This window comes from Pteronotus mesoamericanus, unplaced genomic scaffold (assembly GCF_021234165.1).
Source record: "Pteronotus mesoamericanus isolate MK-2021 breed Mesoamerican mustached bat unplaced genomic scaffold, CSHL_Meso_final contig_269, whole genome shotgun sequence".
In the NCBI taxonomy this organism is placed as follows: domain Eukaryota; kingdom Metazoa; phylum Chordata; class Mammalia; order Chiroptera; family Mormoopidae; genus Pteronotus; species Pteronotus mesoamericanus.
In genome coordinates, this window is record NW_026555114.1 from 1,754,299 (window position 1) to 1,780,921 (window position 26,623).

The 26,623-nt window shown below is 37.5% G+C and overlaps 1 protein-coding gene and 1 pseudogene across 1 annotated transcript in view; both read left to right on the plus strand.

Moving 5' to 3' along the window:
- The window catches only part of BCAS3 (BCAS3 microtubule associated cell migration factor), a 475,802-nt gene that overhangs the window by 283,250 nt on the left and 165,929 nt on the right, over nt 1–26,623 (plus strand). The window lies entirely within an intron of this gene.
- Nucleotides 3,069–20,016, plus strand: LOC129071590 (40S ribosomal protein S7-like; annotated as a pseudogene).

Below are 26,623 nucleotides of genomic sequence, written 5' to 3' on the forward strand. Positions count from 1 at the left end.
TTCTGCTGCATAAAATGTTTATCTGACATATATGAAACCTCCTTCAATCAATTTTATTTGGTGTAGTAGTTCTTATAATACCTACCTTTTATTGAGCACTAGGTACCAAACATTTTGCACCAGATGCTGTTCCAAACTCTATTTTAAACTATTCATAGAGGACTCAGAAACTCGGGCACTGTGTAACCATGTTTAAGTGGCGGGGACCAGAGCAAATCACCTGCCTTTAACAGGTGATTTTAACAGGGTTGCTGCCCTTGTTCCAGTCCACGTTGCCACTGCAGAAATGGGGGCTTGGCGTTGCCAGACCTCCTATTTAATCAAGAGAGACAGGAAATTCACATATTTATGGATATTTTCTGATTTTTAAAGCAGTACAAGCCAAATAAAAGTTGGTGACTTTTACACTATATACTCAACCCCATTTTTATCCCTATAGGATAGGTATAGTTCTTTGCACTTGCCCACTTTGAACAGAGCTAATAAGTAGCAAAAGTGGAATTCTACCCCTGAGCTGACTTACTCCAAAAACTACAGGGAAACTGTGCACCCCCTCTTCTCTCTAGACTCCTGGGAGTGGTGCTGGGGGTAGTACTGGCAGAAAAGTGCCCTTGACAAAATGATCACATCATGTATTGCTGTACTGTAGAGTGTCATCTTCCAAAGAAGAGCTATTTATGGCATGGGGGGGGGGGCGCTTAATTATAACACGAAGGTATTGGTAGCTGTAAATATCAAACAAACGCGTTATCGCCTTTCCCACAGACTTATTATTTCAACCTCATGATACTTCTAGAAAAGCTTCACAAATACTCTTAAGTTGACTGTCGAGTTCTTCAGGTTTCACTAAGAGTGGCAAAGGTATTAGTGGCAATTTTACAAGGCCCGACCTTGCCAGCAAGAGGAGAAACCAGTAGTTCTCAGGATCTACTAAATATTTAATCACTTTTGGTAAAGTTCTGTATGAACTTTGTGGCCTGAAGGAGTTAACACACCTCCACAAACCCGCCTTCAACTGGTAAGATCAGCCCCATTATTATTATTATTATATACAGCTGTAAAAAGCTGGTTACATAGCATAAATTGAATTGAAACACTTAGGCCACAAGATTACTCAAGAAGAATTGTATTGCTTGTTCGGTCATATATTTTGATCTTTATTGCTAGTAGTTTATTCTCATGAGAGTGGGGGATTAGCCTTGCTTTTAAAGTAAAAAGTGCATCTATGAGGGTAAAAATATAAAATGAAAATAGATTTTTAATGGCAACTCTGGTTCTTAGCATTAATTTTACATGCATTTTTCATTCTGAACTTTTAAACAGTTTTGAGAAACATATGAGAGATTTGTGAACAGGGGCAAGAGAGGGTCAAATGTATCAAATCCTGGGATTCCAGCAAATGTAGGATTTGTGGAAGAGCAGAGAAGCACACATGTGTGGGGAATGTGAATTAAAATAAAACCTCACTTTGTGGAGACTTGGAGAAGTGAGTGCACCACATTATGGCAAATGTCTGAGGCGTTTGTCTTCTTAATAAATTAACCAAATATTAAAATAAACATCAATTTTATCAGTTTGCATTTTTTTCCCCTCTGGATGAAAGTGTTTCAGGAAAAATCATAAAAGAATCTATGGTAGCTCAGAGAGGTTAAACTCAACAGTTGTTTTCTTTGAAGTCCCTGGCCATGAGGTTAATTGCCAAAACTGCTTGTGGAAAAGGTGGTAACAATTTAACAAGACTGTACAACTGCAGAGCCTTAGATGAATATCAGGTGTTTGCAGATGTTTTTTCCTAACAGGAAAGGGGGTGGGGAGGAGAGAAGGAACAGAATGAGAAACAGGGGAAGAGAGAGGCCTGAATAAAGTCCCAACTAAACAGCCAATAATTCTTTGTTTGCTTAGCCAATCATCCTGTAATTGGCCAGGAGGTTAATAGGAGTCTATTGATTGGTCAGGAGGAGTGCTTACTGTGGCTACTTTTACAGTATGCTCCCAGACAGAAGGCTGCAATTACTGGAGCTCTCATTCCCACTCTTTAGGGCCATTGCTGCCCTGATTTATGAAACCTGATCAGGTTGCTGTTGGCAATTTATGTTTTAAGCATTGCCTTCTGGGTCTTTGCTGCTTATGGGTCGGCGTGCTAGTTCTCATCATTTATTGTGGTCATTTGAATAGGTAAGCTTATTTATGACTTACTGAAGTAGGAATACATTAAAAATAATAACCACCACCCACGTGGACTGAAAAGTGGGAACAATCATACAAGATGTGTGATAGAGCCCTATTTGCTCTTAGAAATAGAAAGTCTGCTACCAACGTAGTATTTACACTAGATCAAGAAATAAAATAAGTCGTCCGTGGTCTGCCTTCAACAGACCTATTTCTCAACTCTCCTCATTAATTCACACTTATTGATTACACTTAGATTTCATTTGTATCAGTTTTAAAAATTAGATTTGGTTACTGGGTATTTTACAGTTAAGGAAACTGAGGCGTGTGGAAAATGTCTTGAGCCATCCGGGCTGCTTCTGGAGCTTGTGACAGGGCTCTTCTGTCTTAACCCATCCTGACCTGGTCCTGACCTTAGCTTTACTAATAACGTACTTACCTCACTGTTTCATTTCTCACTTGCTAAACTTGACTATAAATCCTTCCACTATTCAAGACCTTGGTTTCCACCCTTGCTCAAACCTTCTTTTGTAGTTCCGAGTTCTCTGGGAGGCCAGTTAGAGGAGAGTAAATCTCTGCTGATGATAAGGCCCGTGAGCCGTGGATCTCTGTGTAGCCACGTCGAGCCGCTGGATTTCACCTACTCTCCCAGCTTGATACTTAAGTCGACGTGACCAGAGCTGCCACTGTAACTGCTACGGACTTCTTCCTGTTTCTCCTACTTTTTAAATTTTACTACTACTACTTTAAAAAAAAAAAAGAAAGAAAAAGATAACATGTTTAAGGACTTTTGCAATACCTCTCATTGCTTCTAAAAACCTCCACCCTTCAGCATCCATACTTCAAATGCTCCATCCAGGCACTCTTTCCAGGATATAGTGGTGGTGCCATAGTCCACAATGGTCCCTGCTGATGGTGCTCCTGGAAACATGGTGGGCGTTCCGAAGACCCACCAAACTTCCCGGCAGAAGCGTGACAAGCACCAACCCCACAAAGTGACAGTACAAGAGGGGCTAGGCTCCTCTGTGTGCCCATGGAAAGCGCACAAGAAGTAGAGGGGCCGTGGTGGGTAGACCAAGTTTACCAAGTTATAAAACTATAAGATTTTTTTGAGAAAGGCTAAATCTGCAGAGAAGGTGGTGCTGAGGTTTGAAAGCAGCGAGCCCAGCTGCAGACCTCAGAGAGCATTGGAGGGTGAGAGAGGGTGAGCATTTTGAACTGAGAGAGAGGGCCAGGTGATTCTGTTCCAAGCTTCAGGCTTCATCTTATGATGAAGAGTGTAAAATCTTGAGGTTATGTTTGAAAAAAGAACCAAAAAGACAACTGTCCCAATTTTGTAGATGCCTGGTCATTTTCCTTTTGGAGAGAAAGGTGCCCTCTAGTTTGGTGGGTACACCTGCCTGTACAGAGAGCAGGGAAAGGTAAGCCTGACCCACCTGAGGCAAAGGACCTACAAAAAGACCTACAAACAGCCTCCCACACGGTTTGTTTTCCCTGTACGGGAACCACTTACTATTGAACCATTGTTATTTGTGCTGTCTGGACACCTCAGGAGATGATGTCTTTCTTTCCTTCTGTTAAAATTTTTCTTCTATCATGTGGTTGTAATTCACAATTTTCTGCATTCTCCTGAGCTCGCTAGAGCTCGAAAAAACCTTAATAATTGTCTCCCCTCTCTGTCAAGTGTACATGGAACTATCTTTCTCTTGCTGTTGCTTCAGCAAATGCCTTTTTCCTGCCCTTCCCCTCACTTTTGGAAGTCTATTCTGATTGTGAATCCATCTTTTATGAGAGTGAGAGTCTTTTCCACTATGCTGGCCACCCTGTTGTTACCATGACGGTACCATGTAGGGAGTGCCAATCTGACCTACTTCTCAGTGTGGCAGTTACGGTTCAAGGAAGGCAAAATGTTAGTAGCTACATCTCCTGTAGGGTAGCCTGCCACCAGTTCCACTGGACTTTGAGACTACCACTCCTTCCTCCCTGGTTCATATCTAGGCAAGATTACCCTTGCTGTGTTCTCACTATGTTACTGTTTTTATTATGAATATCAGAGAGAAACAGATGACTGTGTGCCCAAATGATCTGACCTCACCAACCCCGCCAGTATATTGTGACATTTCCTATTTACTTAATTTGAAATTCATAAGAGAAAGTAGCTTGGTACTTTTAGATAGACTAACATGGTCTTTATTCCTTGCTTTTACCATAAGCCAAAAATTTCAGAGCCCCAGAGAAAGGTTCCTGAAATGCATTCTCTCCACAATTGTATGTCCTTAGAATCCTGGTATTGATTTATTGTTTTCTTGTTTCTGCTAGACTTCACTGTTTACCTCATTAAATTTTATATCAGAACTCAACAGCATTTATAAGATTCTCTAGTAACACAGTGATGTCTGAATTTTTATTTTCCCATTTGTGGGTAGAATCTGCTAGCATTTTCCAAAGGAATTAACAACCAATGGCAACAAAAAAACTGAACAATCCATGTTTTGAAACTAGACAGTGTAAAGGTCTCATGGTATTAGTATCCTTTCTCTGTCGGTAAAGGAATTAGGAGAAAGGAGAATAATCAGACCGCAATCCACTCTTTAAGAGACGGGAAGCAAAAGGGCTGAGTAAGGTAAGCCTGGTGTTCATCTCCAAGGGCCACTTTGCTCTCTTGAAGGACCTTTCCATTAGATATTTTTCCCACTGTCTTCCTTTAATTTAGTTCTGTTTTGTTTTGAGCCAGCCATGCCCTTTGCTGGTTGACCATGTATAAAAAGGGGAGGGAGACATGAAGGAAGGAAGGAAAGTAGGAAGGGGAGGAAAAGGAAAAAAAAAACTTATGTAATAAAGCAGAGATGGTGAAATGAGAGTTGGAGCAAATACAGTATTTGGAGATAAAACTATTTATAAAACTTTGGGTGCTGACTCAGCCATGACACACTCACGTTTTGGGGAGAACTCAGAGATTTTTTGGCAAAATTCTGAGATTTTGTTTTTATAGTTCTGGGCCAAAACTGCCACCACCAACTTTAATATTCTTGAGAAACTAAAATATGACTTTGGTTAATAACTGGGATATTTATTCTTTAATAAAAAATAATAAAAATTATTGTGAATAAAGGTATTGGCACCAAATATAATTTTATTATTAAAATCTAAGTTTGAAATATTCTGTTGATTGAATGCTAAATACAGTGTTTTTTTGTTGCTATTGTTTTGTTTGGTTTTTGGCTTGCAAAAGACAAAATAATTCATTTCAGCAATGTGTTCCTCTTTGCACTTTTCCTTGAAATTGCCTTTCGGGTTTGGAAAAATGACCAATAAACAAAACAGAGGCTTTTGAAGGGACATGTCAGGCATCGTGGAAGGTTTGTGTAGAGTTCATTTGTGTACAATGACCTCCACAGATTTATTTTGCTATACAATGAGGAAAAAAAGTATAAGAAGCTTACATGTGATTAAAAAAAAATTGTTTCTCCATTCTAGAGCACAGATTAAAGAAACTTTGACAGTAAAAAATTAATAAACATATAGTTTGATATGAATTTTGGCAAAAGTTATCAGAGACAAATAGTAGTGAGTCAACTAAATCAATGTATTTATAGGAAAACTTGAATTGGGGCAATAAATATGTCCTTAGGGTTCAGTGGCATCATAAAGAATTTGTGCTTTATTCTTTGTGATTTATTGCTTTGTCAACAGAGGTGAGCATTTGTGTTCAGAAATGGATAATTCACACCTAGATCTTGTGTTCTCTATTTAATCAAACTTAAATTACAGGTTAAGTATAGCCTTTCCCCCCTCCAAAAAAAAAAAGCTACAGAAAAAGTGTGATATTGAACATGATTCTTAATTTAAATTTGCCACCCAAGGCTGAGTTTTTACATCTGTCTAGGGGCAAACACCTCTGGTATTTGTGAATAAGCAAAGAAAAATATTGGCTTTCAGATAACAGGCATTTGGTGAGCCGGCGACAGTCATGCAGGCGAGGACGCTCCAATGACTTCAGCTCTCGCTGGCTTCTCTGTGTCAGCCTGGCAGACCCCATATGGCATTATGGAAATCAGCAAATGAAAACCATATTGATCAGCACTGAGAACAAATGTGAAAAAGGTGGTCTTGAGGAGGAGCCGAGGAGAAGAATGCTTGCCTGGTCAACCTGATAGGCCCTTGTTAAGGCCTTTTAATCATTTATTAACGTAACCCTCCTTCTTCCCTTTCCACTCAGATTACCTCAGCCACAGAGCATCCTGCTCCATTTATCTTTTAATGTTTCCTTTATTTAATTTATTTTTAAGCTCTAAGTTATACTCTTATTTCAGAATTGAGTTTTACTTTTCATGGGATTGTTTTAAGTGACTTAAGTGACTTTTCCCAACAAGCTCACCAGGCATTCAAAGGCAGAAAAGCGTTTGCTGAGATTCACCTAATTTACTTGGTATGCACCACAACCAGAAGCAGAGGGACAGAGAGGGCCAGCCAGATACATTAAAAAAAAAAAAAAAAAGCAGATAAATCTGAGTTGTTTCTATATCTAAGTCTTTGGTTGAGGTTTGGGTCAGTGTTTCCATGTTAAAGGTCTTTTTCTCGGGGCTTGGGAGTCAGCTGAGTACAACCACTTAAGGTCTGACGCTGGAATCTCAGTTACCTTTCTTTTTCCTCTTCATTCTCTGACTTGAGCAGAAAGAAATCTGGTGTTTTTCTTTTACCTTGTTACTTTGGGAGGAAATTAGAGTAATATTTTGCCTGCCTAAGTGAGATAGAGAAATAGAAGTCTGTGGGTTGTGGAGGATTTCGTTTTCCTGGGGTGTTCTCACCTGAAATGCATGTTGGATGTTGTAGGTCGCTGCCTCTCCTGAACCACACGCAAACCTAGGTTTGACCGGGCTTCCTTCTCTGCCTACCTCTTCCCTTCTATCTTCTGTCTCCCCTCACATGGTTATGTCCAGGTTCATCATTTGGTAAGAAATTTCAAAGGTGTTTTTTCATAGGGAACTGTGTCCTTCTGTAGTTGATAAGTAACCTGTGGATATGAGTCTTTGGAATATTAATTAGCATCTGATAATACTTGTTTCTACCCTGCTTTGGGGGTATAAATCCCTCCTTAAAGAGATTCTCACAAACAAAAGAAACCTGAAATGTAGATATAAGTTCCTACCCTGAAACTGGCGCATTCAAACCAATTCGATGATAGGCTCTTTCCTGAGTTATTCAGCTAATTGCCAAAACTGAAAATTTGCTTTTCCCCCCTTCCTTTTCTAACCACCTTTACACACACACACACACACACACACAAACCCTCTTCAACATGGAAAAATTGAGGTATCATTTTCCTATAAATGTAACACTGAATTTTGAAATAGATATTCATAAAAAGCAAAAATTGTATTTCTGAAGCATTTTACCTGATTATTTGTATCTTTACTTTTCTATGTTTTCTTTGCTTTCCCGAGCATTTGGATTATCAAAAGATGCACAATATGTAGATCTAATTTATCTAACTGGAATCAAGAATTTTATCTTATTTTCATTTTCCCTTGGGACTCTAGAGATACCTTCAATAAAGTATTTGGGGAAAAAAATCCATGTATAAAACCTATTTCATCTTTTCTTCTTCTTGCATACTCATTGATTTCTAAGTCTTTTCCTCGTAGACTCACGTTGCTATCCCATTTTGCTTTCTGGGCCCCACATCAAACAGTGTGGGCGTGCTATCTGTGCAAGACCTACTCTCCCTGTTTGTTGCAGAAGAACAGAACATTGAACAGTGAGTGGACTATGCAGAAACGCTCTCCCTCTCTGGCTCTTTCTTTTCCTCTCTCCCTCCCTCCCTCCCTCCCTCTTTTTTCCACTCTTCCCTCTCCTCTTCCTCTCTTCCTCTCTCTCTCCCCATTCCCAATGGGAGTGTTGTTTATAGAGCATTATAATTTATAACTGAAGAGAGTGGATTTAATTTCAGTGGAGAGGCTCGCCAGCAGGGCGCCAGCCTGCAATCATATGAATCAGCAAGCTGCAAACTCTATTGAATGGAAAGTATTATCGCTGGCCACAAACGGACACTGTTTCTCCTAAACAACTCCCTTGGTGCAGGAAGACCTTGTCTTCATTCATCTATTTTACATATCTACTTCTGTTTTAATTCTGCCATTTCCTAAAAGTGTTTTCTCTTTTGATTGCAACTTTTCTCTAACTACCTTATTTCCTGGCCCAACATTGGAAACTGCTATTGTATATTTCTGGCTGATTTGATATTTCTTCTGTCTGCATCCTTACTATGTATGACTTTACTTTCCCCTTCGCTTCTCCTTCCTGCATACAAGTCTTTTTTTTTTTTTTAAATGGGAGCTGTTAAACATGCAAACAAGGCTGAGATGAACCATTAGCATTAATATTGTAAAATGCTAGTCAGCTTCAATTACCTAAACTTTTATTTAATCATGGATATTTTGTTTTTACTCAGATATTTTTTCCTACATCTAGGGAAAGATTTATTCTCTAGTCCTTCAAACTTCTGGGAGATGATTTCTTCTTTGCACGACCCATCAAATCTCTTGTCACGTTAATCTCTGTACCTTTATGCCAACTTTTTCAGTCATTTTTTTAGATAACGTACAAGAATACTTTCATGACTTTTTGTGGCTGGTGTTTGTTTTAATCCAGCATTGGCTGCTTTCATGTAGTTAAGCTAAATCTCTGAGTCATTTTAAAAATCTAGTTAGACCTATGAGGCTGTACCTTTTAAGATATATTTTACTGAATTTGTGTAGCTATTATAAATGTTGGTCATTTTGGTAGTGCAACTTTAAGATTAGAGAGATTGCATTAATATTTCATCAAATATCAGACTGTCTTCATCCAGATTTGAATAATTTCAACACTTGTGTTTTAACAATGAAATTCAAGTTGCACAAATAGCTGGCTGACTGATACTGATATTTACTTAAAGGGAGAAAGCATTAGCGCATGGGGTGGTGAGGAAGTGCCAGTAAAGGAGTTCTGTCTGGGCATTGGTGGGAAAGCCGGGCTGGTCTGGCTACATTTGTTTACGATAAGGGTCTTACACGCTTACAAAATACTAACAAATAAAAAAGTTAACAAATAACAAAAATGCTAAAAGCTCAGAAATTTGATATGAAATTCTTGTTTTATTGTCAGACATGTGTTTTCATGTTGTAGATATCAGGGGAAATTATTTCTATATTAGTTTAAGTAACTTCTTGAAAAAATTTAATATCAACAAATCAAAATATATGTAACTATAATTTTTCTCATTTAAAGCACAGACTTAAGAATCCATATGTATTCATAAATTTTCTCCTTTCAAGACTGAGAATGGAGTTATAGTCTTCACTGTCTCAGCTAGGAATTTTTTTGCCTTTGATTACTCAGTAAGAATTACACATAGGAACACAAAATCAATATGTTTACTTCTGCTTATTTTCCAAATTGAATGTTGCTGTGGTTCAGTATCAGAGAAGGTATACCCAGAGTCAGCTTAGAGAGGTTTCTTTTGGTTTAGTTTTAAATTCCTGGTGGTGGTAGTTGTTACCTTTAACAAAAATTAACTATCAACAAAGATAAAATTTCTTACCACTTCGTTTTTATTCCAAGAAGTAGTATGTGAAATGAGGGAGAAAATTGTGAGGTGGGCGCAGGTGAATGCAGGTATAAATCCTTTTATTCCTGACTTAAAACCAGTTGGTAAGCCGATGCATGATATGTCAGTTTTTGTTGAACTAAGATTAGAAACGGTACAGGCCGCTCTGTAACGAACACCTTTATACAGAAATCTTGTGCATTTCTAGCATCCTTGAGGAGGAGGGAGAACTATACTGAAGCCCACACTTCTGAGTAAGGTTTGAATGACTCAACAATAGTGAAAGGCCCTTGGCTTCACTGGTTTCTTTTCAGGGGCAGGCAAAGGGAGGGCCTTTGTCTCTTCACATCAGTCCTGTGGGCTTAGTTATTGTGTTTTGTTTGTTGTATTTTTGACCTAAAAGATATCCCCCTTTCTACCTGTAATGTAATGTAAGGTTCAGGACAAACATGGTTTATTTGTTCCTTATTCTGATTAATTCCTACTTAAAAAAAAAATCTACCACAGAACTCTCAGAACCCAATGTAGAACAAATAAATTATTTTTGCCTGTATATTTGAAGCAAAAGATTAGTTTCTTTAAATTAGTATCCATAGTTAAATTAATTTCTTTGAAAATCTTCTACAGTTGAAGTAGAAGAAAAAATGTTTTAGATATCTATGATTCACATAAAAAGATATATTGAAAGTAGTGTTATCTATAAATACATTTGTCCAAAATTTCTCTATTAAACAAAACTCAAAAATATGAATAAATTGCAGGGAAGTGCAGTTTACTAAAAATTTGCTTTCTATGGTCTGAAGCAGGGTTGTTGTTTATTCGTGTTTTTTCTTTTTTTGCACAATTCTTGCACATTAAAGTGACCTGACTTCTTAACAATTTATCTAACTCCTTGATCAGAAAAACTTCATTACAGAGTGGATTTTTAATGTTACTCGGTAACTTTGCAGAAGTCTCTGCCCTGGTCGTGTAAGAAATACTGTGCATTTATGTAATTGCCATTGGCTTCCTTGGCTGTTCGTATCTACAGTTTCCAAGTGTTGTTTTAATAAAACGCGTTCAGGCATCCAGGCCGACAGCTATGTTTCCCCCCGCCCTGTAACTCTGCTCCTGGACAGTGTGCTTGGCCGATTTAGCAAAGCTTAGAAGTCGGCTGCATCTGTGGGAGCCAACTCTGCTTTGACTGGGAGCAATTGACACACGGTTTGTTTTCTAAATATCCCAAAAGTTTTACTTTCTATTTACTAGGATTTTTAAAAAGTCATTGCTTTGGGCTAAATGTTTACCATCTCTTCTAAAGTCTATACTCCAAAATATTAAAAAAAAAAAAAAAAAAGAGGTCATGGCCTTATTACTGATCGTTGTGGATAACACTGTGGTCGCTCCAGTTAAAATTGTGACCTTAGTGGGGGATGGGGAAAGGCCCTGCTGGTGGCTGCTTTCCTCACGTTTTCGAGCTTTGATGTGTTCCTGCAACTGATATAAATGCACAGGGGTTCAGGGAGAGGCAGCTGGCTGGCAGCGACAGATTAAAATATTTCTGACCCACAAAAGTAACCAAATGCCCATATTTCTTCATTTAACATAATTAATACCTTGTATTTCCACTGACTTTGATAAAGTGGCCTTCCTCCTCCCACCCCATCCCCCTCCCCTCTGTCAACTTTGGGAAGACTGCAAGAGATCTATAGTTAAAATACTCTGCAGATGATGAAGGATAGCATGTCTTAAAAAAGCTAACATCAAAAGTCTCAATTAGGTTGCTGCCTAGCAGGAAGCTTATAACCACATTAAAATGGAAAAGTTATTTCGTTTTTAGTATACTGTATTTCAGCAGCAAGGGTTGCAATCTAAGAGCAAAATGAAACATTTTGGTTTGGCTGTCAAGTAAATCCACATTTTGTTATAAATGTACAATTACAGGAAATATATGAAAAGAAAAGTGTTAAACATTTCTTATCAAATATTGTGAAAGAGGGATTTGGTGCACTTGGAATTTAGAAAAAGCCTGGGATGGATTTGGGTCACATCACAAGGTCTACTTGTTGCATTTAATTTGAAGCAGTTGTACTTATTTCATTATCACGGAGCACAGTGTTTTTCAATTTATTCTTTAAAAGACAGAGACAGTGGCACCAAATATGCCTCTTGGTTTAGGCTATATTTGATTGGTCATGTGATTATATCTGTGTCTTTTTTTTCTTTCACTTTGCACCTCAGTATACACATTTCTAAGAGAAAAAACAGACGATCTCTTTATTTGAAACAATCTAAGTAATGGTTGAGCAAGCCATCTGGAAAGGTGATGTCAGCTGAGGGCAAGGGTGGTTGCTGGTGAGGGTTGTCCCTCCCCGCCCCGCCCCCCTGCCCCCGACACACGCACGCCAGCCTCCGCAAATCTAGTTTCATGGTGCCTGAGTCACTGTCTGGCTGGTTGAACTCATTCTCCTCAGCTGATATTTAACTAGCAGCTTGTTCTGGAAAACTATCGGTACTGCCTTCCCTGTCCTTTACAAACACGCTGGATAGAGATGGGCAGCCCTGATCTGCTGTGATGGACAGAATTCAATTACATCACTCTTTTGTAGGGGGAGAGGCACACGTTTAGTGCTATGACCAACTGGATTCCTTCTACTAAGAAATCCTAAATGTGTGCTTCAAAGCCAGATAAATGTAGAGCTGATTTACATTTACAGACTGATTGCAGATTTGGTTAATAGCACATAAAGTTTGGTCTGAATGTGGATGATTTTACTACCCCAAACAATATGTGTATGTCCTGGTACTGTGCTGTTTTTAAAAGTAAAAATTGAAGGTGTCTTATTGGAAAATATCCTGAGTAAGTAAACAGACTGTGTTGTGTATGAAGCCACCATTCAGAGTGTGTACGGGTCCCCTAAAAGGGGGAGCCCCAGGAAGCTTCAGATTCTCTGTGAGATGGGGCAGGTGGGGAATCACTTTGTGAGGGGGAGCTCTCTGTGGAATGGCAGAAGTGCCCCTGACAGCTGGGGTTCTTTTTATTCCCCACAAGTAGATGCGTCATGTGCATTTGCCTCCACAGAAAGAGGGTTTTCTCATAGTATGTGGCTACAGACAAAGGACAGGCACACAGACTGTATTGCATTTGGCGATGTCCTGATGGAATTCCTCTCTGCCCTTCCTGCGCTGCGGTCTGTTGTGCAGCGGCAAGACTGCGCTGATCCCAGTCATAAACTTTATGGGTATGGTTCACTGATTTTTTTGGACTCTGCATTTATTTTAGCAGACTTCTCTGATAGCTTTTTGCAGTTTTCAGCTTTTTGTTGCTGAAAACAAAAATAATAAGTAAACCAGTTCAGAGATCTGTGTCTCTTTCTGAACCTGATTCCATGTCATAGTGCCCTCCTCGGGGGGAGCTGTATCTCTAGCCAAGGCTGGAACCTGAGGAACTACTCCCGATGGAACATGAGAAGGAACAGGGTATTACTTACATTCTTAATGTTTCCTGCCTTTTCTCATTGAGACATTCACGAGAACCAACATGGTATTTTTCCTTAAAAATTATATACGTATATATCTTGTGTAAGTTTTATTCATAGTCTTCTCTTTGTAAATGATCATGGCAACATTCTATTCACATTCATTCAGCAAATTTTGGTTGCACACAATTATATTGTTCAATATAATAGTGAATACCTAGAATATATTTACCAGAGTAGATGCCATTCCCATTATATGAGTGAAACACTGTGGCACACATGATACATATCATTGAATAAGATGTTTCTTCTACATAATAATTTAGGGGATCGGCTCTTCTCAACTATCAGGGGATGGGATAGTTCTTTTTATCCTAACATTTGACCAAGATATTTTAGATTCAAAGAAATAGCTATAATATGCTATTCCAATGTAGAGCTGCTTAGATTCTTTACTTAGTTTAAATTAAAGGTTTCATTCCAGAGTCCTTTCTGGAATATAGGTTAAGAATATTTCATTGTGATGGCATTCCATTTATCTGGGAGTCAAAGGAACAAATAAAACTAAAATAAACTGAAGATTTAATTGACGGAACCATGGTTTTAGGCACTGAAATTAATGATAAGGATATGAGAGGTTTTTTAAAAAATGTTGGGGGCATCAATCTTGGGAGATTTATAAAACCTTTATTAGAGGCAATAAAAATACCATGGAATTATGTGTATAGTGATTCTGAAACAGAGTCACAGTATTGAACTGTCTCATCTAACTCATCAAAGAAATTTCCAATTATGTTCAGTATAGTTTTTGTATAGGCATACTTCATTATTTTCTAGTTCCTTGAATGTTTGTATCAATCTATGATAGATGTGTTGCCTCTTCATTAATAAGAATGATCTGCTAACCCCAACATGTTATATCCTGTATGGACCGCCTTTATGATCTGTTTCGAGAATGCCGAATCACATACACCTTACACGGGCATTCAGATTGAAAGGCAAATTACAGACTTTTCTCCCAAAGAAAGCCCTGGGAGCCCAAGGAATTATAACAAACACCCAGGAACTCAGATACTCTCCAGAAAATCACTTAGCCTTACTGCCTACCATTATTTAACTTGGCCACACCTATTTCTGGGGGGCATTTATGCGATTTAAAAAAAAAACATTAATTTATAGAGAACTCATCACTTATACTGCCTCAATCTTTGAAAGAACTCAGGCAGTAATCATTTTGTATTCTAGAGATGAGTATGCTGGGGCTTAGAGATGTTAAGTACTTTCAGCTTAGTAACAAGTGTTAGAGCTGGCAGTTAAACTGAGGTTCTGTAAATTTAAACACTGTCTTTCTACCCTGTGACACTGCCTCATTCATTGTGATAGTAATGATCATAGCTAAGTAGGTAATTGCTACTTCGGCTTCTCAATGAACAAAGGAAACTGAGTCTCCTGATAAACTAGTTTAGAAGATGCTCCTGCTCAGTTCCTTTTCATCCTTGCAAAACAAAAGGCCTTCCCCAGGAGCTCCTTTCAACAAACTTGTATTCTTTCATAGCAAATTTTTGTCTTCTAAAGAAGCTTATATAATTGAGAATTTCATCACAAGAGACATTCAACTTCAAGTTAAAAGGCAATTTGTGATAGGGCCTTAAATGCTAGGTTACAGCCCTCTGAGCATTTTCTTATTTTGTGAAATAGGTAGAGTTTTATTGAATCCTTACCGTGTTCTTGGCCATGTTCAAAGCTCCTTGAATTGAGAAAACTTCATTCCCTTCTCAATTCAAGGAGCTTTAGTTGGGGAAAGTGAGGCATGAATGCATTTGAAGTACTTCCAAGATGAAGAAATGCCACAAGGCCTTATATTAGCGATTGCAAAATTAATGGTACAGATAGTAAGTGCTTTGTATTCAGGGAAGGGTGAATCATAGTCTTAGAATTGTAACATTGTTAGAGCCCTTATCTAGTCCTACCACCTTAATAGAAGGTAAAACTCAGCAAAATTAATATATAGGCTTAAATTTCTATAGCAAAATATTGCCGTATCTAGACTTCAAATTCAGATCCTTTCATTGCCTGTCTCTTGCCTAAACTAGGCTCTGTCCCTGACCGTAGATTTTTGAGAGAGAAATGAAATCTTGCCATCAGTATTTTTAAAAAAGGTTTATTGATTTTGGAGAGAAAGGAAGGGAGAGGAGTGAGAGAGAAACATCAGTGTAAGAGAGAATCATCGATTGGCTCCCTTCCATAATGCACCCCAACCAGGTATGGAACCCAGAACTTAGGTACGTGCCTTGACCAGGAATCAAACCCCCAACCTTTTGGTGTATGGGCCGATGCTCCCACCAACTGACTCACACCAGCAAGCGTGCCATCAGTGTTTTTAAGCATTCCTAAGTAATGCCTACACTCTGGAAGATCCTGATGACTCCTAGACATCAATCTGTTTACACCTATCATGTGGATCTGTCTTGTCCCTTGAGCCTTTTCTATTTCTTCCTTTTCCTGCATTTGGTTAATGCATTTATCACTTAACCACCACACTGCAGAAATGGTTTGACAGCATTTTGTGTATAGCAAATATAGAAGGCAATCAAATAAAATTTAGTTTATTTTGAATAGTCACTTTGAATCATTAATGACTACATGGAGAGTAGGTCCTAATTTTCTCACTTTATTCACATGTTTATCTCTTAGTTTTCTCCTGCCAAAGTCTAGAATTCCAAAGTGCCATTCCTTAGTAATTTAATTAGGCCACAAGTTTGAGGCTTAATGATAGATCAAGAAATGTATGATATGCTTGAGAGATCAAGACTGTAAATTTATTACTGTTGTAGCAGAGGTTGGCAAATGTGGGAGAGGGAGCAGGTACTGCCCTGTGCTACAGGATCTGAGTCAACGATCAAGGTCAGCCTCAGTTCATTAACTTCTTCTGAGGGCATATAGTCATTGTAAATATAACTTCCCATACCTCATATTCTAATTACAATATAGGTTGGTTTTGGAATGACTTTTGTTTACTTCAGTTAATGTCCTAAAGTAATATATGATGTTGAAAGATTGAGAGTAGCGTAAGCTGATTTCTGGTCATTTTGCCTAGTTTCCTAATGCCCCAAAATGGAAATTTCACCCCTCAGGATATGTGTGGTTACAGATGTTGTCATCCACAGGCAGATTAGGCAGGAGGCCTGTTCTTAACCTAATCATCTAAAACCATCATCTGTTTTTAGGGAGCAATATACAGGAACTCCAATTGTGCTCTCAGCTAACACTACTAAAAATTGGGATGTATTGTTTTGATTTTTTAAAAGATATTTTATTTATTTATTTTTAGAAAGAGGGGAAAGGGAGGGCAAAAGAGAGGGAGAGAAACATCACTGTTTGATTCCCTCTCAAGTGCCCCCTCCTGGGGACCTGGTCTGCAACCCAGGCATGTACCCTGACTGGGAATAGAACCGACAATCCTTTGGTTCACAGGCAGGCGCTCAATCCACTGAGCCACACCAGCCAGGGCTGTTTTAATTCTTAAGACCTTACTGTCAAGAAGTGTTTTTGCAATAATTGTAATACCCATTTCATTCCTATGTTTAGACAGTATACATTGTTTTGCTCATAAATTTCTAATAAGCCTACTTTTAGATGACTTTTATAGTATTTCACTTGAAGCAAAATGATAAACCACTTTAAATGATTTTTATGAAATTTAAAATAAAGATACAATCTTACATATCCAGCCCTTTGCACAAAAGTATAATAGCTTCCTTTGTAGTTTTGTTGATGGATAACCTACCTGTGCTATGAGACAGCAGTCTTTTAAGGATTCCTCCATGTACTTTAGAGTCTCTCAAAACCAATCTTCATAAATAAATACAAAATCCGAAAAATTAATATACTCGTTTATTTGTTATACAGATGTTAAAAGACCATTTGAGAAGCAGACATTTGTATTAGTGATAATATGATGAATTGAAATTTTTTAAAGGCTATTTGTGGATAGGACAATTTTTTGCTGATCTCATTTAAAATAGATTTTGTTCCTTTCAATTTCTGTAAGTTGATTCAATGAAGGTGAAATAATTAACATTCATTTTCTAAGCATTAATTGAGCGGTTACTGCATACATAGAATTTTACAAGTAAGACAATGAATGCAGGCACCAGACTTAACCATCTCACCCGAAGCAAATACTCTGGGCAATTATGTGATACAATATTTTAAGTTATTGGGTATCAGGCGATTAAGGACAGTGATCCCTGAGAGATGGGAAACAAATGAAGTGCATCTTACAATTGTCCTGGACCATTGCCAGTGCATATTGTAGGAAGGAGAACCCAGATGGAGCAGAGCAGTCTTTCAGAGTGGAATAGGTGCTGGGAGTTTGGGGAGGCCTAGGTGTCTATCATTCATGGGACAGAGTACCACAGAAGGGAGAGACGCACAGATAGAGAGCCCTAAAATTCTGCAGAGGATATCCTACCATCCGTCAGCTGCGCACATGAAAAACTACCCAAGGTCCAGGAAATAGTCCTCCAAAAATATCAGAGGGAACAATCATTGGATCTGAGTGGAACACAGGGCTGGTCATAGTTCTGTTCCCACCAGCCAGAGAGGAAAATCTCATAATTTATAGGCAAATGGAGAGAATGCTCACAAGTGTTTTGCCTCCACAGTGGGGGAAAACTCCTTGATTCTACTGCCTAACAAAGCTTGAAAGCGAGACATGTCATAATCAATTTGCTTAAACCCAGTGATAAAAGAAAAAAACATCGTAAGTTTTTTACACTGTACATGAAGTGGTGTAATATTCTGTAAATGTAGATTTGATAAGTTACAAAATATATGATATTAACCCTGAAACAACCATCAATATAACAAATTGTTATATAGCTAATAAGCCAAAAAAAATTAGATAAAATGAATCATCATAATGTGTAATGAATCCAAAAGGAGTTACAGGGAAGACAAAGAAAAAAGTGAACAAAAACCATATAGACAAGTAGAAAATATAGCAAGGTGATAAATGGAACCCTAACCATATACAATGTCATATTAAATGTAAATGGCCTAAACACCCAATTATAAAACAGAAATTACCAAGTTTGATAAAAAAAGGAAGATTCAATTATATACTGCCTACAAGAAACCCACTTAAATATGAAGACACAAATAGGGTAAATGTAAAGGGGTGGAAATGGCAATATACTATTTTAACACTAATCCAAAAAAAAGCAGCAGTGGGTATATGAAGAGACAAAGTAGACTTCAGAAGAAAGAATATTATAGAATAAGGGGTTATTCATAATGTTAAGCGTGTTTTCATGAAGAGGACTATCAAATCTCAGTGTTTACATACCTGATTGTAGGGCTTCAAAACATATGAAAGAAAAAGTGAACTACAGGCAGAATTAGGCAAGCGCACACTATTGTTGAAGATTCAACAGCCCTCTCTCAATAACTGATAGAAGATTAGATAAAGAATCATCAAATATAAAGAAGACTTGAATAACACTAATGACCAACTTAATATAATTGACATATATATCTACAAATATATATAAACCTCCCATCACCTGAGATCTATCTTCATATCTAGTGCACACAAAATATTTGCTATGATAATCCATTTCCTGGGTCATAATGCAAGCCTCAATAAATTTAAGGAATTTAAATCCTACAAAATGTGTTCTCTGACCATACTACAATTAAATTAGGAATCAATAACCACAAAATATTTGCGAACATTCCCAAATATGTATTTGGAAACACTTCTAAATAAATCATGGATGTAAGAAGAAATGAAATAAAAATTATTTTGAACTGAATGAAAATTAAGACACTACATATCAAAATTTGTGGGATGCAGCTCCTCTCAGGCTGCCGCTCACTGAGGAGAGGGCCGCGTTCAGTTTAAGCACCAAGATCAAGCCGTCCAGTTTTGCATGTGGCGTCTCCCAGGCTTTGATGGAGCAGGAGATGAACTCAGACCTTGATGCCCAGCTATGGGAATTGAATATCATGGCGGCAAAGGAAATTGAATTTGGTGGCTGTTAGTAAGCTATTATAATCTTTGCTTCTGGTCAACTGAAGTCTTTCCAGAAAATCCAAGTCTGGCTTGCACATGAGTTGGAGAAAAAGTTCAGTGGGAAGCATGTTGTCTTTGTTACTCGAAGGAGAATTCTGCCTAGGCCAACTCAGGAAAGCCATACAAACAAGCAAAAGCAGCCCCCACCAGCCATTCTCTGACAGCCACACACTCTATGCATCTGGAAGACTTGGTTTTCCCAAGTGAAGCTGTGGTCAAAAGAATCTGTGCAAAACTGGATGGCGGCTGACTCACAAAGGTCCATTTGGATAAAATCCAGCAGAACAATGTGGAACACAAGGTTGAAACTTTCTGATGTCTGCAAGAAGCTCACGGGCAAGAATATTAATTTTGATTTCCCACTGTTTCGGTTGTAAACAAAGTGACTAAATAAAATGTCATTCTCAGTTAAAGAAAAAAAAAGTGGGATGCACCAAAGCAGTATTTAGAGGGATATTATAGCACTAAATGCCTATAATATTAGAAAAGAAGAAAGATCTCAAATCAATAACCTCAGCTCCCATCTTAACAAACTAGAAGAAGAATCAAAGTAGAAATCAGTTACATAAAAACAATGGAGAAAATCGATGAAAATTTAGTTTCTTAGTTTCAACACCAAAAGTGTGGTTCATGAAAAAAAAAAGATATTTGGACTTCAAGAACATCTATTTTTATAATGATGCTATTAATGGAATCTTTCACCCTGGGTGAAAATATTAATGGAAACTATGCATTGGAAGAAAGTATTTTCAAATCACATAACTGATAAAGGACTTTTATCCAGAATATGTAAATAAGTAAAAACTCAATAATAAGAAACAAACAACAAAATAAAAAATTGGTCAAGTGGTTTGAATAGATTTCACTGAAGAGGAAACACAGATGACAAATATGCATATGCAAAGATGTTTGACATCATTAGTCATTAGGTAATTGCCAATTAAAATGTTAATGAAATACCACTACACACTTATGAGGTTGTCTAATATTAAAAATACCAACTTTGCCAAGTCTTGGCAAGAACACACAGTACCTGAAACTCTCATACACTTCTGTTGGAAATATGGAATCTTACAATTTGCCAGTTTTTTAAAAACATTAAACACATACCTACCATATGACCTAGCCATTTCACTCCTAAGTATTTAACCAAGAAACATGACAGCATGTGTCTGTACAAAAACTCATACATCAAAATTTAACTGTAGCTATATTTGTAGTAGCTAAGAATGGGAAACAATTCAAATGTCTATTGACAAGTATTTGGATAAACAAACTGATGTTCACTCATAAAATGGAATACAACTCAACAATAAAAAGGAATGAAGTATTGATAAATGCAATGACAAGGGAAGGTCTCAAAATAATTAAGGAAAAGGAATCAGACCAAACACATACATACTATATGGTTTTATTTATATAAAGTTCTAGAAAATGCTTCCAAATAAATCTATGATAATAGAAAGCCAATGAATGGTTTCCTAAGTGTAAGGTGGGCTGAGGGGAGAGATGGATTATAAAGGGATATTGAAGATACCTTTGGCAGTGATGGATATGTTCCATTATCTTGATTGTAGTGATGGTTTCGTGGGCGTATACATAAGTCAAAACATCATATTTTACCACTTAAATATGCACACTTCATTGTATGTCAATTAAACTGCTGAGTTCTCAAGGATGGCAGTGAATATTCCTTATTCTAAATTCTGTTCAGCAATGGTATTTTGAGATTTTTGGTTTAGTGTTCCAATTAATCCAGTAGGTTTTCCACCTGGAAGTTAAACATTATCTAGCCATATCTTGTTTGCAAACCCATCACTATGTAATGAGAAAAACCAAGTCCAGGGCATTTTGACTCTGTACTAAACCTACAGAATGGATATATTACATGACAACACATGTGGTAGCTACTAAATGAATAATCTTTTGTCTTACATTTCTACATGGTAAAATAAAATAAACATCAGACACTTGCATCTTTGAATATTTCAGTTACTGTTTTTCCTTTTGGACTCTCAAATACAGACTCAAATCCTAAACGTTTTTTGAATTACCTCCCAAACTGACAGGTTCTGGCTCTTGAATGTTTGACGTGCTGGACACCTCGGTTTGCCATCCTTTTCCCTGAAAGTCCTGCTTGGACATTATATTTCAAAATCTGTATTACAAAGTCTTTTATCCTTTTATTAGTTTAGTACTTTAAGCCTTAGACATAAGAAAGAAGACTATCAGTGAAAATCAATTGAAATGCAGTTAGATAAAGATCTGTTGTACTGGGCAGAAAGCTTAGTTGCAGCACAATATAATCAATTAGGACCCTCCAGCTGCATACAGAGTTTTACCCAGCCAATCACTTTTCACACGTTTCCTCCATTAGCCTGACGAGAGTTCCTTTTTTTTTTTAATGTGAATTATGATGAATGAGATTGTTGTTATGAATATAGAGTTGGGTCATTACCCTACAGAAACCAGACTGCACTGGCGATTAGGGCTTTCTGCTCCTGCTATCAATAAAGTATAAATTTATCTGTCTCAAACTATAATTGGGAAGCTGTAGTCATTGTTGTCTAATTCATTTAACAATGTTATAATCGTAAATTGTTTTTGTTCATCTGGATAATTTACATAACTTTTAAGTTGTGAGGATGAAGGAATATAATTTGTCAAATTGCAGGAGGAAATTTTTATGGCTTAAAATTAAGTAAATATCCCTCAAGGATTAGTACCCCCAAATTTAACAACCTGGGGATAGCCCTTCCAGTTGTCAAAAAGTGGAAATAATGAGTGAAGCTTACATATGCTACATGAAGATACTGGAGGTTTGCAAAGTAATGAGCGTTAGCTGATTTCAGAAGTCCTATGGTTGTTAAATTCTAAAAATTTTGTGACTATTTTCCCTTGGCTTGGGTTGGGGAATTCACGATGGAGAAAAGAGTTGTTGCATTTAGTTTAATGCACTGACTGATGCATTACTGGTAAAATGGGTCAACCAGGCTAACATTAGCAAGTTTTATGAGGGAAAAAAAATTAATCCTTAGAACACCTCCATGCGGGTATATATTAGTAGAGAACGTCCTGCTATAAAGTTACAGTCATATTTGGTCTTTTGTTGTTGTTCTAAAATAGCTTCGGTTTGGTTTGGTTTCTGTTGTTATTATAATGTGTTCCTCCTGTGATGTGGCCTCCTACCATCACAGAAAAAGGCGCTTTTTTCCCCTATGTTTAATATAGTGCCTATGACACTTGACGCTCATGGATGTCAGTATGTGGCTAGAAAAATTTCATTGTCTGTAAGCACGAATAATTTTAATGTTACATAGAAAAGTGGAAACTGTTGCTTGATCATGGTTGATACCAAAGAAAGCTCAAGTAGAGATGCTCTCCTGGGAAGTATAAAAAGTTAAAGCAGGTCAACCTTTGGGGTTCTTTGATGAAAAGACCTTTGTGTTTTGTGCCATGAGTGTGGGGGAGGAGTGCTCAGCACTAGAAGAGTTAATAAACACCAAGAGCTGTGCCCCTCTTGAAGCTTTAGTGAGCTTTAATCTGTGAGCTTGATTACCACCGATCCCTCCATCTCTTGCCTCCCCCTTCAAGCCTGCAGGGGCTTTCTGGCCGCATTAGTGGCATTCTGCCCAACGTTGGCTTTGGGGAAATCATTCTACAAGAAGGAAAAGCAGAAAAACTGGATCTGTCTGCTGCGTGAGGTCATTAACACAAGAATAACCTTTTGAGCTGCCGAGGGCGGGAGGGAGTGTCTGTCCTTACTAGAAATTTGCAGGTGAAATGTCACTGTCCTTTTCTTATACCCCAACTTGTGCCAGGCCTATCTGCATCCACCATCTAGACCTCCTGAGAGATATGTTCAGCAGGACATTCAGATGTACATCGGGGAGAGTCCTTTGTATTTGCTATGATACTGATATTTCATAAAAATGTTTGCAAGCTGTAGCTTTCTGGGATTTTTTTAGAGCCATGCTTGCACAGAATTGCTCTGAAATTAATTCTCAACATTGAAAATGTTCTAATGTCTGAGACCAGATTTCATGCTCCCTGTCTTGCCAAACATCATTAAGTCATTAGTGCAGGGACTTGTGAAGGACTGATCAAAAGCTCGGAGAAGCCCTTGTGTGCTTTTTTATATTGATCCTGAGAGCTTTACAATATTCTCTTTTCTTTTTTCTAAAGCGTAGTCTGAGAAGATATATATTACTTCATTTTTTAACAATCTTAGAAGATAAACCAAGAAAATGATTATTGGGAAGAGGTTAAACTGTTCAGCCAACAAGAAATAATAAATAAATACTGAGTCAATATACTGTTAAATTGGGAGCCATTGTGTAGAAATAACGTGGCTTAACATTTGACCTTGTGTTGTCATAAGATGTGAGAGAAACAGTGAAAGTTGTCACTTGTGCTCAGTACATCCCAGAGTTGATTGTCAGAGCACCTGAAGAACAGGTGTGCCTTCTAAGTCTGAGGAAACAGCTCAGGGAGACTTAGAGCAAGTGCTGGCTCATATTGCCGCCTTTATCAGAGAGCAATTGTCCTGTGCTCTGTGTCTATGCTGTGGAACAAAAAGCAGCAGTCCAACCTCACAGGTGGCTTCACCTGCTGTAGGCTTTTTATTTAGGCACAGAATAAAGTGATGGGTAACTAAGACGACTGCATAGAGCCCCAGGATAGAATATAAACTCCAGGAGGCTGGGCCTTGTGTTCCGTCATTGAATTCCCAGCAGTTGGATCAGTCCCTGGCAGAAAATAGCAATTTGATATAAAATTTTAATTAATTAATGACATGTCTGGTGAGGAACAAGAGATGATTAGACCCTGGCCTGAGCCCATGCTTACGTGGCAAGGCCTGAAACACTGCAGACCCCCTGGTTGTGGTCAAATGAGGGAATCTAAGCAGGTCAGAACAAACGTGTGGCGTTGCCGTGAGATCATTTCGAGAACAACTCTGAGAACTGAGAAGCTATTCATTGCTATAGGTGATGTTATCTTCGATCCTTTACTCAACCGTATCGACCAATATTTTTATGTACTAACATAGCCAAAAGCTTAAATATTCAATCATTTCGCTGTGATGGTCTAAAGTAATTTCTTTTCTCTTTGGAAAAAAAATTGACAAATCAGTGTTTCTGAGTTTCCACATGATGATAAAGGTGGGAGTTACAGTATAAATTTAGTGAGGACAATCTTACCGTTGACGGTCTGAGATAACGCATTACGAAAGCCCTGTTATTTGCTCACTAAGAGGGGACCCATTGTAAAATAGATTACACATCCACAGAGCTGAGGAGATGCACTGAGAGATGAATTAAACATAAAATTTGAAAAATGTTTTGGGGTAGTTGAGATGGAGAAGGGGAATACAAGAATATGAAGAGTAAGCTATGAAGTAGAAGATTGTCCGGAGGGAAAAGGACTGATGCTCAATTAATTGGCTTCTCTTATAACTTTTAAGAATGAAACCCTGCTTCCACCCCAACCCTAGGCAGTCATTGATCTCATTTCTGTCTCTATGTGTTATTTGTCTTTCCTAGATGCTTTATATAGATGGAGTCAATACACTATGTAGTCTTTTGATTCTGGCTTCATAGCATAATGTTTTTGAGGTTCATTCATGTTGTAGAATATACCAGTACTTTGTTCTTTTAACTATTTTTTTAAATTCTTATTTAGAGGAATTTATTTTTCAAATTTTTAAATTTATTCAGGTGACAGTGGTTAATACAATTATATACATTTCAGGTATACAATTCTATTATACAGCATCTGTGTATTGCATTGTGTTTTTACCACCCAAAGTCAAGTCTCCTTTCATCACCAAATATTTGACCCCCTTTACCCTTTACCACGCCCTCCCCCACTCCCCTTTCCCTCTGGTAACCACCACACTGTTGTGTGTGTCTATGAGCTTTTGTGGCTGTGGGCCCTTTCATTTTAGCTGTTTTGGCCTTTATCTTGGCTTAAGTTTGTGGGCTCTGTGTGGAACACCAACTTCCACTGTGACTTCCAGTATCATTTTAGAAGGGTGGGTTTTTTGTTTATTTGTTTTAATGAGCTGACCTTTTCTGCGTGTTCATACTGGTTGTAACTTGTTGAAGGAAATGCTTTCTCAATAGAAGAACCTTCTTTCAAGGCCCCACTACTCCTTTTCTCAAGGATTAATGTAATTTTTAAAATTCTGTTGTCACAGTTTTCCATGAAGAAATTCCATTTCATTTTTAAAATTCATAGTTTCTTGCTTTTAGAAAAGAACACATTCTTTTAAAACTTGCTATTTCATGTGTCAATTGCCAAGGTGTCTAAGAAAATTCATTATCAAGAGCTCATAAGCACAAAGTCCTAAACCTGCTCTTAAATGTGGTTTTTAGACAAATATGGTTTCAATATGTTGTTCCAAATAAGTAAAAAGTTTCTCATCTCTGTAGTTCAGAATAAGTATATTAATTTAATTATATTGATAAATAATACATTTTAATTCATATGAAGCTTCTAGCTAAATATTGTTTAGCAAACTCATAAAAATGCCATAACCATATGTTTGTTATTTTTCTACATGAGGTTTGCTGAGATTAATAATAATTAAAAAATAATTTACCCCTGGGAAATCACAGGTAAAGTTATACAAAAATTAATTCTAAATGGGATCATAAATCTCAAGATTAAACTAAAACTGTAAAGCTTTAAACAAATTAAGAACATATCTCTTTGTTCTTAAATTAAGCACAGATTTTTAGACAGAATTCAAAACCTTGAACCAATAAAAATTATTGATATATTGAACTAAATAAAAATTTTTAAATGTTTGCTCTTGGAAAATCACTATTACTAAAATGAAAAGGCGAAGCCTCAGACTAGAAGGAAGTCTTTGCAGAACATACACAGCCGATCCTCTTGTTCCCATATTCCTTATTTGTAAACTCATGAACTCGCTAAAATTTAATTGTAACCCCAAATCATTACTCCCTTGCTGTCCTTTCATGGGCAGACATGAAAAGAGCTGCAAAAAGTTTCAGTTGCCTGACGCAAACTTTCCCAACTGCCTTTGAACGAGGCAACACTCACTCTGTCTTCTTGTTCCAGCTTTATAAACAAATGTCCTTTTTGTGATCTATTTGGTGTTGCGTTTTTTGCATTTTTTGTGTGTGCTTTTTCTCACTGATTTCACTGTTTAAAATGGTCTCGAGCGTAGTGCTGAAGTGCTAAGTGCAGGAAGGCTGTGATGTGCCTTGTGGAGAAAATGTTTGTGTTCCATAGCTTAGTTCATATGAGTTAGAATGTTATTGGCCATGAGTATGCAATGTTGATTAATCAACTATAGGT